The following is a 12,782-nucleotide window of genomic DNA, read 5'->3' as shown; positions in this document are numbered from 1 at the left end:
TATTCAGGTACTCTTCCTTCCCACAAGCAATCCGTGAGTGGAATAGTCTGCCTTGCGATGCTGTCAACTGCGCATCACTCAAAGATTTCATCGCCAACATATCACGCTTTGTTTTGCAATAACGACTACGATGCTGGTGCGCTGTACTTTTGCACTCTTTTTTCCTTGCTGACGATGACATCCACATTTTCTTATCTGACTCTCGCTTATTATTTTTTTTAACCTTATTGCTCGTTTCTCATGACAGTATCATTCTTCAGCAGCTACGGTTTCATTTCTTGCTCCCTAAAAACTTGTCTGCATTTTTGTTACTGTGTTTTTTTTCTTGTTTAGTTTTTTTTCTTTACCGTGCCGAAGTCCTCAAATATGCTACTTGCTCCTGTTTTGCTATTTTCTTTTACCTTTTGTATATTGCATATTGCCTTGTTTGACTACGATCGCCTTTGTGTTTTCACTTACTTGACCTGTGTTATTTTAGTGTATGTGATGTCCCACTCCTGCGAGGGCCTCAAATGTGAGGCTAGCAGTATGTTCAAATAAATAAATAATAAATAATAAAAGGGCGCAGAATAACCTGAAATGCTCATGTTGCAAACTCTTGGTAGGACGATTTCTAATTCCAAAAATACAACATAGCCGCCAAAACTGCAATCTTTATTAACATATTTTGCTAATTATTGAACTAATTAAAGCATCCTGCCTCTGACCTGGTGCCCGTCTTAGTCACCAATACAGCACCAGGCCTAAAATAAACCTAAAGCAAAGTTACCTTTGAGTTCACAACCGGTGCATCACACGAACAGCTAAGCTTCAGCTATAGCATGGACATTACGAGAAGAAGTGTTTTGGTTGAGCAAGGTATAAAAGTTATAGTATTTCTTTTCAGTCTTCCGCGGAGATTTTAATGCTTGCAATTTTCTGCTGGAGAGAAATTGGATAATAAAACGAAAGCTCAGGAAGAAGAAAAGGTAGGGACAGACATTCGTTGGGTATATATTGCAAAAGGGCTGCGACTATCGAAAGAAGGGTGCTTTAGTGGTTAGCAAAATGGTATGCGAAAACCTAGTGATCTGTTTACGGCACCTTGAGTGTTATAAAATAACAAAAGCGTTCTTAACTGACGCACACGCTGTGTGTTTTCATCATCAGTGGAGCCACTGAACAAGCCTTGTGACGTAGCACTGCCTTTATATTGAAAGTACTTTTAAGTCAAAAGGAAAATTTGGATGCTGGTCTGTGCCACCATCATACACCGTCCTAAACACCTTATCTCTGCCAGTGGAAGTAAAAGGGACAGGGAAAACAGAGGGATGCAATGTGAGGTTCTTCCATCTCTGATAGCCCCCACTCGTTACATATTGACGAGCATAGTTTCTAGGAGTCATTTTTACCGCTCTGTTTATGCATCCTTCCATTGCGCTGTCCCAGGTGATTTAAGATATACGGATAGGATATAAAGACTCTTAAGATGTAGAGACGTACAAGGATCAAATGACTATGTTAGCTAAAGTGAAGGGTCAAAGCCATCATACTCCAGCACTCGCTTTAGTGCAAAGCACCGTAATTGGATTCTTAACATTAGAAGTGCTGGCCATATCTGGGATGAGAATAACATTGTGGGCGTTCGATGGTACTCCACGCACGCCTTTTCGGCTTCTAGTACTGGAATCGATTAACTGAGCGGGCGTTCGCCCTAATTACAAGCTGGCCAAGCCTCACCAAGCTTTGCAAATAATGACGTCACCGCTCACGCGTCTACTTGAGACACAACGTGACTTCCATCAGGAGAGAGTAAGCCAATGGTGCCACTGCTTGTAAAGCACCGTGATCGCGGGTCTTCACTTTTGCCGACTTCTTTTGCTCCCTTTCGAATTCAGATGCTTTCTTTCTCTATAAGAAACGAAATTGCTTTACTTTTTTCTAGTGGTGTTTCTGATCGCCGGGTGCTCAAGAGACGCATTTGTACGTTTGCAGCAATAAATTTTAGTCTCCGAAGCGAGGAATATTGCTTAGAAAAATTACCTTCCAATGTATCCACGTTTGTGTTTTACCTCAAAGTATTTCCTCTGCGTATTCCAACATTCCAATGCTTCATTATAACAGTTATAAAGTTACACTTTGTTACTGCTGAAAAATGTTTTAAATAGTTTAACATCATCATCGCCATCACGCTCATCTTCATTAATTTTCCATTAAAGGCTGTACGGTAGGTAAGTTACATTTTGGGATGTAGAGAGCGGGTGCAACTGTTATATGCGCGCATAATGAATATACGTTGAAACTACCCAAACAAATTCTAGCTTCACAGCACAATAAAAAGTTACAAAGAGAACAAAAAAAATTAAAATTATCTTGCAAAGAAATGGGAGCAAACTAAAGCTATTACAGACCTCCGCGAAGCAACTACGTCCCTCCTAAGGGAATCGTTTGTACAGAATTCCTTTTGGTGCCATGCTCCAGTCTTCAATTTCTAATTGAAGCTTGTTCAAACAGTCATTCAGACATCAGTGAGCACAAAAGGAAAGTAAGAAATGAAAATGACGGGAACCTCATGACCCATTGCCGGGGCTGCAAGTGTGAACATTGTTTTAAAAATACAGTGATAATAGATCGAAACAGAGGCCAGGCACTACAAGAAATCATTGAGGCAAAAGCAATCTAAGTGTGAAGAGGCATGCGAGAGCAACACGTCCCTTTCGCTGCGAGCGAAGGAACAGCCATTTTTGGATTAAAGAAGCAGATTGCACGAAGCAACCTATGACTGGACTCATTGTCAATTGTTTTATCTGCCCTGTATATACTGAGCACCACTTCATGAATAAAATTCAGTTGTCAGTTCAGCGCAGTGTTTATCTCTCTCCCTTTCCGTCTGCGTCCCACAAGCGCTGGTTTTCATAAAATCATAAATCCTTTGAAAAATAAAAGCCAGAAGCCTGTCTGCAAAATGTAAAAATACTGCATCGTAGCATGTTGTTTCCGACGTTAGCGCGGCCGCATTGCAAAGAGTGTAAGTGAAGAACCCGCTCCTTAGAAGGCACTGAAAATATACAACGGCCTCCCTTAGGAGAGAGTTTACAGTACGCAAGCTCCGCTCTTAGTGTGCCTTGCGTATAAGGAATATTTAAGTGCTTCATCCACAACTACGGACTTTTGCAGCCATTTTTCTCCGATCCTCATATCCCTGGGCTCTGTGTTCACGATGGGGAATGCCAAGTGAGCGCTCGTAGCAAGTACCTTAGCCTACCTGTACTTCCTCGTCTTGTTATGCTCAACACCATGGGAAGCCGGCAGGTGCTCAGTCGTAAATTTGGGAGGAGGTTGTCTGCGGGAAGCAGCCTCTTGATCAGTCCATGCAGGATTTTGGAACCTCGAGCGCCATCCGGGAACTGGGTCCGACGTATCCGTTATGGTTATTGCATTCTTGGTCCCTTTATGTGAATTTCTGTGCTTCTTTTTACGTCTGCGCACAAAGGTTCAGCTTGCTCGCTGTTTTAGTGTAGTCCGCTCCGAAAAGACTGAAAGTGCAATATAGTGTTGAGTAAGATTTATGTGAGGATTCTGCCAGTGTACACCCTTACACCGACGCACTAAGATCCATATTTCACTTAGTTTGAGAGAGAGAGAGTCTCGAACACTTTATTTTAGCAGCAGCGAGATTACTGCCGAAGAAAAGTGTGCTTTGTCGCGAAGGGTCGCGCCTATGTAACTTAATTTAGCTATATCTTTGAAGTGCTCAAAACATCACATTGTACGCCGGTGTAAGTTTGAAATAATTAGAAAATTTTAACCCCTTATTTTTGTTGATTGGCGTGCAGGAAATCTGAGGGAAGTGGTGAAGAGGATCTGAAACGCAGAGAACACGCTCCATAAGCAAGGTGAAAATGTTAGTAAAAGTTTCCGGCGTCGTGCGTAGCAAAAGACAACTGAAACAAGATAAGGCAAGCCACTTTGTCAGCGGATAAGATTTCCTATCGGACCGCAGCTCATCTTGACAACAGGAAGCTAAGGCTATATCTAATTTAAAACAGTGGGGTCTTAAGAGGAAAAGGAGTGGTTTGAAAGCCTCTCAAAGGAAAAATATCGTTAATCTTTGCAGAACACTGAGAATAGGTTAGACAGCGGTACCCTGCATGCTCCAGGCTGTTTTATGCGGAATTTGTTCTTAGATGACAAGGAAAATAGGGTAAAGTTTTTTTATAGATGTCTGCTATGCACCCTGGCCAATCCCCCGATATGAGTATGTGCCATTAAGCCTGAGTACATCATCATCATCTAGGACGTCAGTGTATCACACCGAAAGAAGGGGATCGCTTGCCAGGAAACATTCAAGCTTTTTTATTGGTCGTCAGTGCGTTCGACGAAATTTGCCTTCTTCTTGAGCATCTTCGTACTACACAGTTCGCGTGTGATTACGCAGGGACTAGTATCAGATTCACAAATCAGAAAGGAATTCACCAAAATATTCCCACACAATGAGCCCTGGTTTAATAATAGCTCCGCCTTGGTGGTAACTTCAATCAACGCGACAAACCATTCCGCTTTGATCATTCAATTGCACAGGACACAAAACTTTTTCTTAGCACACTCCTTGTATCTAAGCTCTCGATGAAAATTAAAATAAGCTTCAGACCAGCACCTCTCCCGCGAACTATTATGAAACCCACACCTTGCAAATTGCGAACCATTTGGGGACAGAGTTTATACATTGCAGGCCATGAGATCTGACCATTTTGACTACTATGAGAATCGCGGAAATAAAGAAATTTTATCTGCATGGTCTATCTAGGTTAAAGCAGTGTTGTGCACCTTAATCTGAAGATTTGTAAAAAATTTTCCACCTCAACCACTCGCTTGTTTACAGTAAAACTGCGGGCCGAGATTACTTACTATGGTAGCTTTTGACACGTAGCATGTTTGACAGCTGTACATCATTGGTTCAGGCGCATGATGCATACTCGTAATTTTCTGCGCCGAGATCGACGAATTGAATGCCGCAAGCACCGAGTTGCCATCGAAAGATGGCGGTGGTGTTACCAAAACACCAGCGCACCTTCCAACGTTCGCCTCGGTGCCTTTCGCTGAGTGGCCTTTCCTCTGCAGACAACAGACGGCGCCACCACCGTACTTCGGCCAAAACCCGGAATTCGGTGCTTTCGGTCAGTGAATCTTGGTGTACACGATTACGGGCTTGCATCATACTCGGATGAAGCAGTTGAGTATTTTTGTCGAACTTGCTACGAGAAAGTGTCACTGCAATGTCGAACCTCTGGGAGGAGTTCAAACGTAAACAAGACAGTGGTATAGTAAGGAAAAATTTAAAAATTCTTCATGCTGAAGACGCACAATACTCCATAGGAAACAACCCATTCATGAGGCTGAACACGTGTCTGTTCGCTGTTTGTGTTTTCGCTGCACACATATGCGCTAATATTCCATGCGTAGTGTGGGAGGTGATATGGGAATGGGTGTCATTAATGTCCTCGTACTAACATTTTTCTTCTCCCACGCCCACATCCTTGTTTGTGTCTCTTTGCTGAGAAAGATACCGCGCATTATCGCTGTTCCACCAGTGCTTCCGTTATCTCTAGCGTGGGGCGTAGATGAAGGGCTTCGCGCTGGCGGTAACATTTGCCTTACTCGGTTGCGGCTGGCGCGATGACAGAAACAGCGTCATTCTCTCGTTGTGTGTGGGGACATGGAGTTGTTTTCTTCTCCAAGACATCGTTGCAGTCAGATCCAAGGAATTATCCATGTTTCATGAGCATTTGTTGATGCTCTAGTTGTGCGAAGGTGTGATGCACTGATCTTATGAGAGGCGTGCTTTCCGGTCCGAAACGAGGACAGCTTAGCAAGGCACGAAAAAGAAAGACTGAGGATGACCCACTCGCTCGGGTGGGAAGCACTTATTCCGCCATTCGGCACTGCGCAAATGCTGCTCCCTTGTTTGACCTGGATTCTTCCTCTGGCCGAAAATCTGGGGAATGTATGCGCCGGCAGGTCGGCAGTCTCGAGCCATAGTTCCAAGAAACGGCTTGAGCGAAGCTCCTTTACGCAGTGGAGCACATGGTCCCGGTATATATGGCAATCTCTGTAGCTAGTTTACTTCTGCGTTGACCTGGCCGGCATTTCCCCCTGCCTACTCTCTTTATCCCCTTTAGTTTTAAGCGGTGGCTGAACTACTGCGTTTTCGTATTGAGCACGGTTTCGCTATTTCAATTTTGGCCTCGGCAGCAGCACTTTGACCAAGGCGAAAAGGCATCACGCATTTGCCGACAGTTCTGTTACGTTAAAGAACGAAAACGTTTCGAAGTCAGTCCGAAGCACTGCATGAAGCCGTTTATAAGCCGCTGACGCCTTGGGGCCAAGAATTAAATTATTCCTAAAAATTTGTGTGGTGCTCTCCTTTTGCTATAAACAGAAGCTGAGAGTGTTCTGGCGGGCTGATATCTTTCAACTAGTTTTATATTTTCTAGTACACCGAAATATCTAATTAATGAGAAGGGCACTTACCGTGTAGTAATGCCGTAAACTTTTCTATTGGTTACTAGAAAGTGCACACAGAGGCATAGGAAGGCAAGATAAAACGAACAAAGAAACATTGTGAACAAAATAACCACTTTTTCCACCTTCCTGAGCTGTGTTTGAGAGTTGGTCGTGCGTCCAAATATCTTCCGTTGTTATCTGCGCCTCTTTGCATAACCAGTTGGTAAATATAAATTTGAACAAAACTACGTGTCTGTGTGCGACACGTAGTTTTGCGTTCACGAAAAAATAAGGTCTTGCTGTGAAATGTAGCGTAAGATGCGATGCGTAGGGACATTATGGAGAAAAAAAAAGGTTCAAGTGTTAAGCTCTGGTGATAATGGAAATTTACTTATTTTCCTGTTTAATAAGCACCAGTTCCATATGTTTCATTACGGTCAAATTGTGTGTTACGTTCTTGGTATTCAAGATCGTTACACAGATGTCTGCCTAGGCATGCATTTTCGACTCTACCTCTGTCCTCACTTCTGTGAACCAGCGCTGTACCTAATTCGAAGCTACTGACGCGAAATTAGTTTTAATAATAACACTCCCTTCGCTTCTTGCGAACTTGATGGTACAATAAAATCGAGATATCTGTTCTAAATTTATTTACACGCACTTCAGAAGTCACTTTTCCGGGCTAATTAAATCTTGTGCACTCCTTCTGGACATGTTTTTGCACGACCTTTCCTATTTATGATATCTATTAGTGCTTTGTTTTCCTCTGTTCCCTATTTGAATGCCAGCAACACAAAAACGCAATTAAAACGGTTTTGTGTATGCTTAGCTTCGTTTCTGGATTGGATCAATGCTTTACTGGCATTGATTATTCACCAATTTTCTTGATAATTTTTAAACACAATCAAAACGTATAACGTGTGAGAAAACCTACTAGTTGCAAAACTCCGAGTGTCGTTCTCACTACTCAAGCTCCTGGTTTTTAACAAGTCCTCATCAGAGGTTTTGAATCGATTTACTTTCTGCTCTAATTACGAAATAAATAAGCATACCAATAATAAGAAGAGTTATTTGCACTTGATGTGCGTGCTCTTAGCAGCCGCGTCTTTGATGGTGATCGCTGGGCAATCTCAAGCTCTATCAGCTGCTGTTTTCACCAGGCGCCGACGACAAGTTGTTTTTAAATTTTCGTCATATCTATTAATATACAAAGCCCGCAAAAAGAACAACGACTTTCTAATGGTGCGTGATCTGAGCGGCACGCAAGTAACAGAATGTCCCAATTCATAAAAATTTTCAAGAAACTTTTACAAAGCTGGCACTGCCTCAGGTAAATACACATCTTTCTTAGAGGTTGATGAATATCTGGACCCTTCAGTATTTTAACCTAAATGCTGTCAGTATTTGTGAGGCTTCATAGTTTAGAACTGAGGTAATACTTTGCTCTGCAACTATTGAATAAGCTGGCGACAGAAATGTTTTCAAGACATTGTCAAGATATGCTTGGCCTAATACGCGTCATAAACAGACATGTCAAAAAATGCATATGATGTTCAGAAAGAGCAGTGCCCAGATTGCATACAATGAATGTCCTAATTGGTTTTCTGCTGAAATCACAGCTAAATCATTTTAGGCAATATTTTCGGCAACTCAGCTTGAATTTCTGTAGTATATATAAAGTTTTCGGAGTAAAGTGCATCAAGTCTAAACATGATTTTAAAACTGAAAAATCTAAATCTTACTTCCTGATACTGACTGAATTATATCTACACTTCTAAAGCAATAGCGGTTTACATTATCCCCAACTTATACGTAAAGCAAGTCAATAAAAGGTTGGTGAGAACTCCGGTTTATGAGGACTAAAACTCACGTTTTCGGCAGTTTATATTTAATGAGATTTGGCTGATTAAAAAAACACCCTATTTGTCACGCGTTTTCTTTAACGCAAGATAGAGTGCCATCTCATGTTTCGGCCGTCACAGATACACATTGACTTCCTTGTTCATAACATGTTTTCTTTATCATTTCCGCATCGTCATTATTGCCGCTGAGTAAATTGTGAAATCTCGCAGTCTTCCCGTCATGGCCAAAAACATGCAGATATCTAGTGCTTGCCCTCTATACGGCAAACTAAAGAATGGCCTCACGCCATTTCCTGCACCTCTCATTTTAACAAAACTTGAGAAATCAGGCTCTAAAATTGGCGGTGTATATGGATGAGCTTAAAAAAAATTGTCCATGGTTTGACCAATTGGCATCCCGAGTAGAATTGCGGATTCAACGGCGCGGCAATCGCAGCGTCGGCAGCATCTCTCTCTTAGTCACCCCCGCAGCGGAGGAGCCGGCGGCGGCTCCGCGCTGCTCTGACGTCACTCGCTCCTCGCGCATGCGCAGTTGGGGCTCTCCGGGGCTTTGCAAAATCACTCACGCCTAGCGTAATGTTGCTTCCGCAACAAAAGGATTCCTCCTGCATGCGCAACATTGCGTGCATAAGGCTGAGCCATGAAGGCGCCTCTTCGTAGTGGTTGAAGAAAGCTTGCCTTCACGCTTGTTGGGCGATGCGCTTAGCTCTCCTTTGTTCTTACGTTTATAGTGGAGATGGACCATTTCTCCCTCCGGCCGCCTACAAACGCGACGGCATTTGAGCTTCGGATGCGACGACTTCTTTTGTTGCGTTAGGGAGAATTGCGTTGAGGCGGCGGCAACAGCTCTTAGGAAATTGCCTTTTTTTGCAATCATTGCTGACCCGGTCTAGAGGTTTATGGTTCGCTTTCTGAAGTCGCTCACTGAGCACAACAACTTTCGTCATTTTGCTACAGAAATAGGAAGAAAGGGATGGCTTCGATTATATCTTGAAGCACTTGTGCGTTCGCCTGTACTTCGTCCGAGACATCTCTGCCGCGAAAAGCTGCGAAATTCAGCGTGCAGCATTAGAAGAGGGTAAGAGGAATCGAAAGTTCCAAAGGCCACCTGTACGCCCGAATTAGGTGCACCAACTGCATTGTTTGCATAATTCACTATAAACTACACAAGCGAATAACGGTGGCTTTCTAGGATCCACATTGAATGTATATGATCTCTATTTCTATGCCAGGAGAGCAGATAGTTCGAAATTTAAAGTTTTTTTTACCGTAGTCATGTGGCCAAAGCACTTAATGTTATTTCTTTAAACACCTGAATCTACGTCCTGTTCATTACTCGAGTAATATACGAAAACAACATCATAAAGCGTGGACAAACCAAACTGCCATAATGTCAGCCGTTTTGCCTGCTGCCTCGTGACCGCGAATTACTTCAAGCCCTCGCACCTCCGCTACTGTCTTTAATTAGATGTAAAAAAAGCCACATATTCTAAAACGATACTGAGGTCAGCCCTACAATTCGTGCATAGCAGGAAATAAAATTATGCTTGATATATTTCTTGTATGAAGTACAGTGACATATTCTGTATATGAGAAAGGATTGCAAAATACTCAAAAGCTTTTCAGAAATTTTTTATTGGGTTTTCAATGTTTTGGGAACAAAACGAATGTATTTTTATAGCCTGGAGTTTCGGGGGTTTATTTTTCAAGCTTGGCAGTATAGAAAAACCTCCTCCCAAAATATGTCGAGAAGGCAATGCATCATTTCTGGAATAGAGCTAAGTTGGCACAAACAGATCAATACAAGTCCAACTCCAAAGTTACTTAGGTTATGTGAGCTATTTTCTTATATGCAAAGTTCAAACTCAACGGCAAGATACCGCGTTCCCCCACTTCAGAGTGGGTGGCTTAGAGAGTCGTCACACCTCCTCTTCTCTGTTGAAAACAGTTTGGGCAGTTATTTAGCCTCTTCAAAATTTAAGATTGTCGACAATCTTTTCTACAGATACGGAGAACAAAACACCCCTCATGCCCTCAAAATGTTCCAGTACATCATAGCATCGGCACGAATTCTTTTTAATCCTTGCAGCTTTGTAAAAAAGGGACGCCGATACTGCCGGTGATGCTGCTTTTACTGACTGTGTGCGGAACGGAGCAATCATGATAGCAAGATAGCGGTGAGAGTTATGCAAATAATCATCCAAGATTGGTTAAACACCCTCTCAAATATTCCCTTGCCGCAAAACGTCGTCGTCCTCATCTTGACGGCTCTGTGGACTCTAGAAAATTCAGCTTAGAGAAGCCGCCAAAGTGCAATGGGGGTTGCAATCGATTCCCGCCCTTACTTAGTCAGCCCTGCGCACATGAGTGCCCTGTTTAGGAGCGAGTTGCCAAAAAGTAGTATTTTATTGAAGAGTTTCTCGAAATCAGTTTAACTGTGTGACGTTTCTCAACTCCAAAAAGAGAGGGTGCGTTTTGATTACCACTACACAGATTAACTATTCGTCCTAGAAACAGCTAGAAACTACCAACAGAGAGGTAGCACTAAAACGGCACTCCACAGACGGCCTTCGGCGTGGTCGGCTGTCAGCGAAAAATTCATATAGAAGCGAAGCTTTTAGAGCTTTTTTTTATTGGATGCAAATAACTGACTTAAACACTTCTAGCCTTACTTAAGCAGGCCACAATCTGCGAACCGATCACTGTGCGCGAACATCGAAATTCCGGTAGACGCACACATGCATAGAGCAAAGGCAGCTGGACAGGAGGTCGACCTCGCGCAAAATGTGGCCGTCTTCATGTACCAATGAGCATAAAAGGATTACATAGAGCGGCCCTTCTTATTGTCCGCTCTAACTCCACCCCAGGAGTTGACCGGATCTCCAATACCTTGCTCCGCAATTTGTACGATCATTCGATCGCCCTGCTCGCGGGTTACTTGAACAAATGCTGGCAGGAGGACACTCTCCCCAATCCTGACGTCACGCCAAAATCTTATTCATACCAAAGCCCCACAAACCTCTGACACCTGCAGACCTTCGTCCTAGCTGACTAACCTCATGCCTAGGCAAGCTTTTCGAACACGTCGCGCTCGTCTGACTCACCCAACATATGGCGGAGCAAGACCTCTACCCGCACAGCATGATGGGCTTCCGTCCCCATCTGGCGGCACAGGACGCCATGCTACAACTCACGCAGGACATTTTCGACCCCCTTATTTCGGGTAACACAAAAGTTGTCCGTGCCTTGGATCTCTCCAAAGCTTTTCATCGCCTAGACTCAAGCGATCATGGCGGCCCTCTCCCTCTTGAACATAGGTGAACGTATGTACACCTGTATTCAAGCATTCCTTACTAACCGCACGACCGAAATGCACTTCGGTCCCCACATATTCCCACATACACCCTTAGTGGGGTTTGCACCCCACAGGGATCCGTCCTCTCCCCTTTCCTCTTCAATGTCACTCTCATTCTCTTGCCCACAATCTTCAAGCCATCCCCCACCTTCGGCATACTCTGCATGCCGATACTCATCAGTCGGCAGCTACCTTCACCCAAACACGTGCGCGGAGTATCGGACTCTCCTCCTCTCCGGAGAAGTCGTAGCTCTTTATCATCCGCCCCGCAACTCGAAACTGCCTCATAGCCCCTATCACCGTGACATTGGTAAACCGGCACATCCCGCAGGTAGACGCTGTCCGGTTACTGGGCCTCCTCGTCCACAACAACGGGAAAAACACACTCACCATACGGTAACTCAAGCAGACAACAGTGTCGATATCCCACCTAATCCGCCGTGTTTCCTTCCGCACACCACCGGGGTATGAAGGAGCATGACCCATGTCGTCTCATTCATGTATTCATCCTGAGCCGCTTTATCTTCACGCTCCCCTATCTGAAACTGCAGGCCGGACAAACCTCCACCCTGGATGCCATGATTCGAACAGCATTTAAGAAAGCACTACAACTACTCCTGAATACTTCAACCGAAAAACTCCTCCAACTAGGTCTGCACAATACGATAGTTGAGCATATCGAGGCCCACCGACAAACACATACGTCTCGCGAGAACCATCACCGGCAGACACATCCTACACACACTCGGTATCCGCCTACCACCCACGGATCCCACACAGCTCCAGGTTCCCCACCACATTCACCGCGAGATACTTATTAAACCTCTCTCCAAAAACATGCACCCCACCTACCACGAACCCCGCGGCAGAGCTCGCGCAAGGGCACTCCACAAATACTATGGCACAGAACCGTATGCCGTTTGGGTGGGTGCCGCATGCACAGGCGAGGACGCGGTTGTAGCCATCACGAACCCTTCCCTCCAACCGATTGCCACCCTTCACATAACCCCTACTGCCACTTCGGAGGAGGCCGAAGAGGCCGCCATTGCACTGGCCATCACACGCACGGAGGCCCGATATAC

Source organism: Amblyomma mixtum, chromosome 4 (assembly GCF_055824585.1).
Source record: "Amblyomma mixtum isolate Tamu chromosome 4, ASM5582458v1, whole genome shotgun sequence".
NCBI classification, from domain to species: domain Eukaryota; kingdom Metazoa; phylum Arthropoda; class Arachnida; order Ixodida; family Ixodidae; genus Amblyomma; species Amblyomma mixtum.
The sequence above is the reverse complement of the archived record's forward strand: the minus strand, read 5'-3'. Positions refer to the sequence as shown.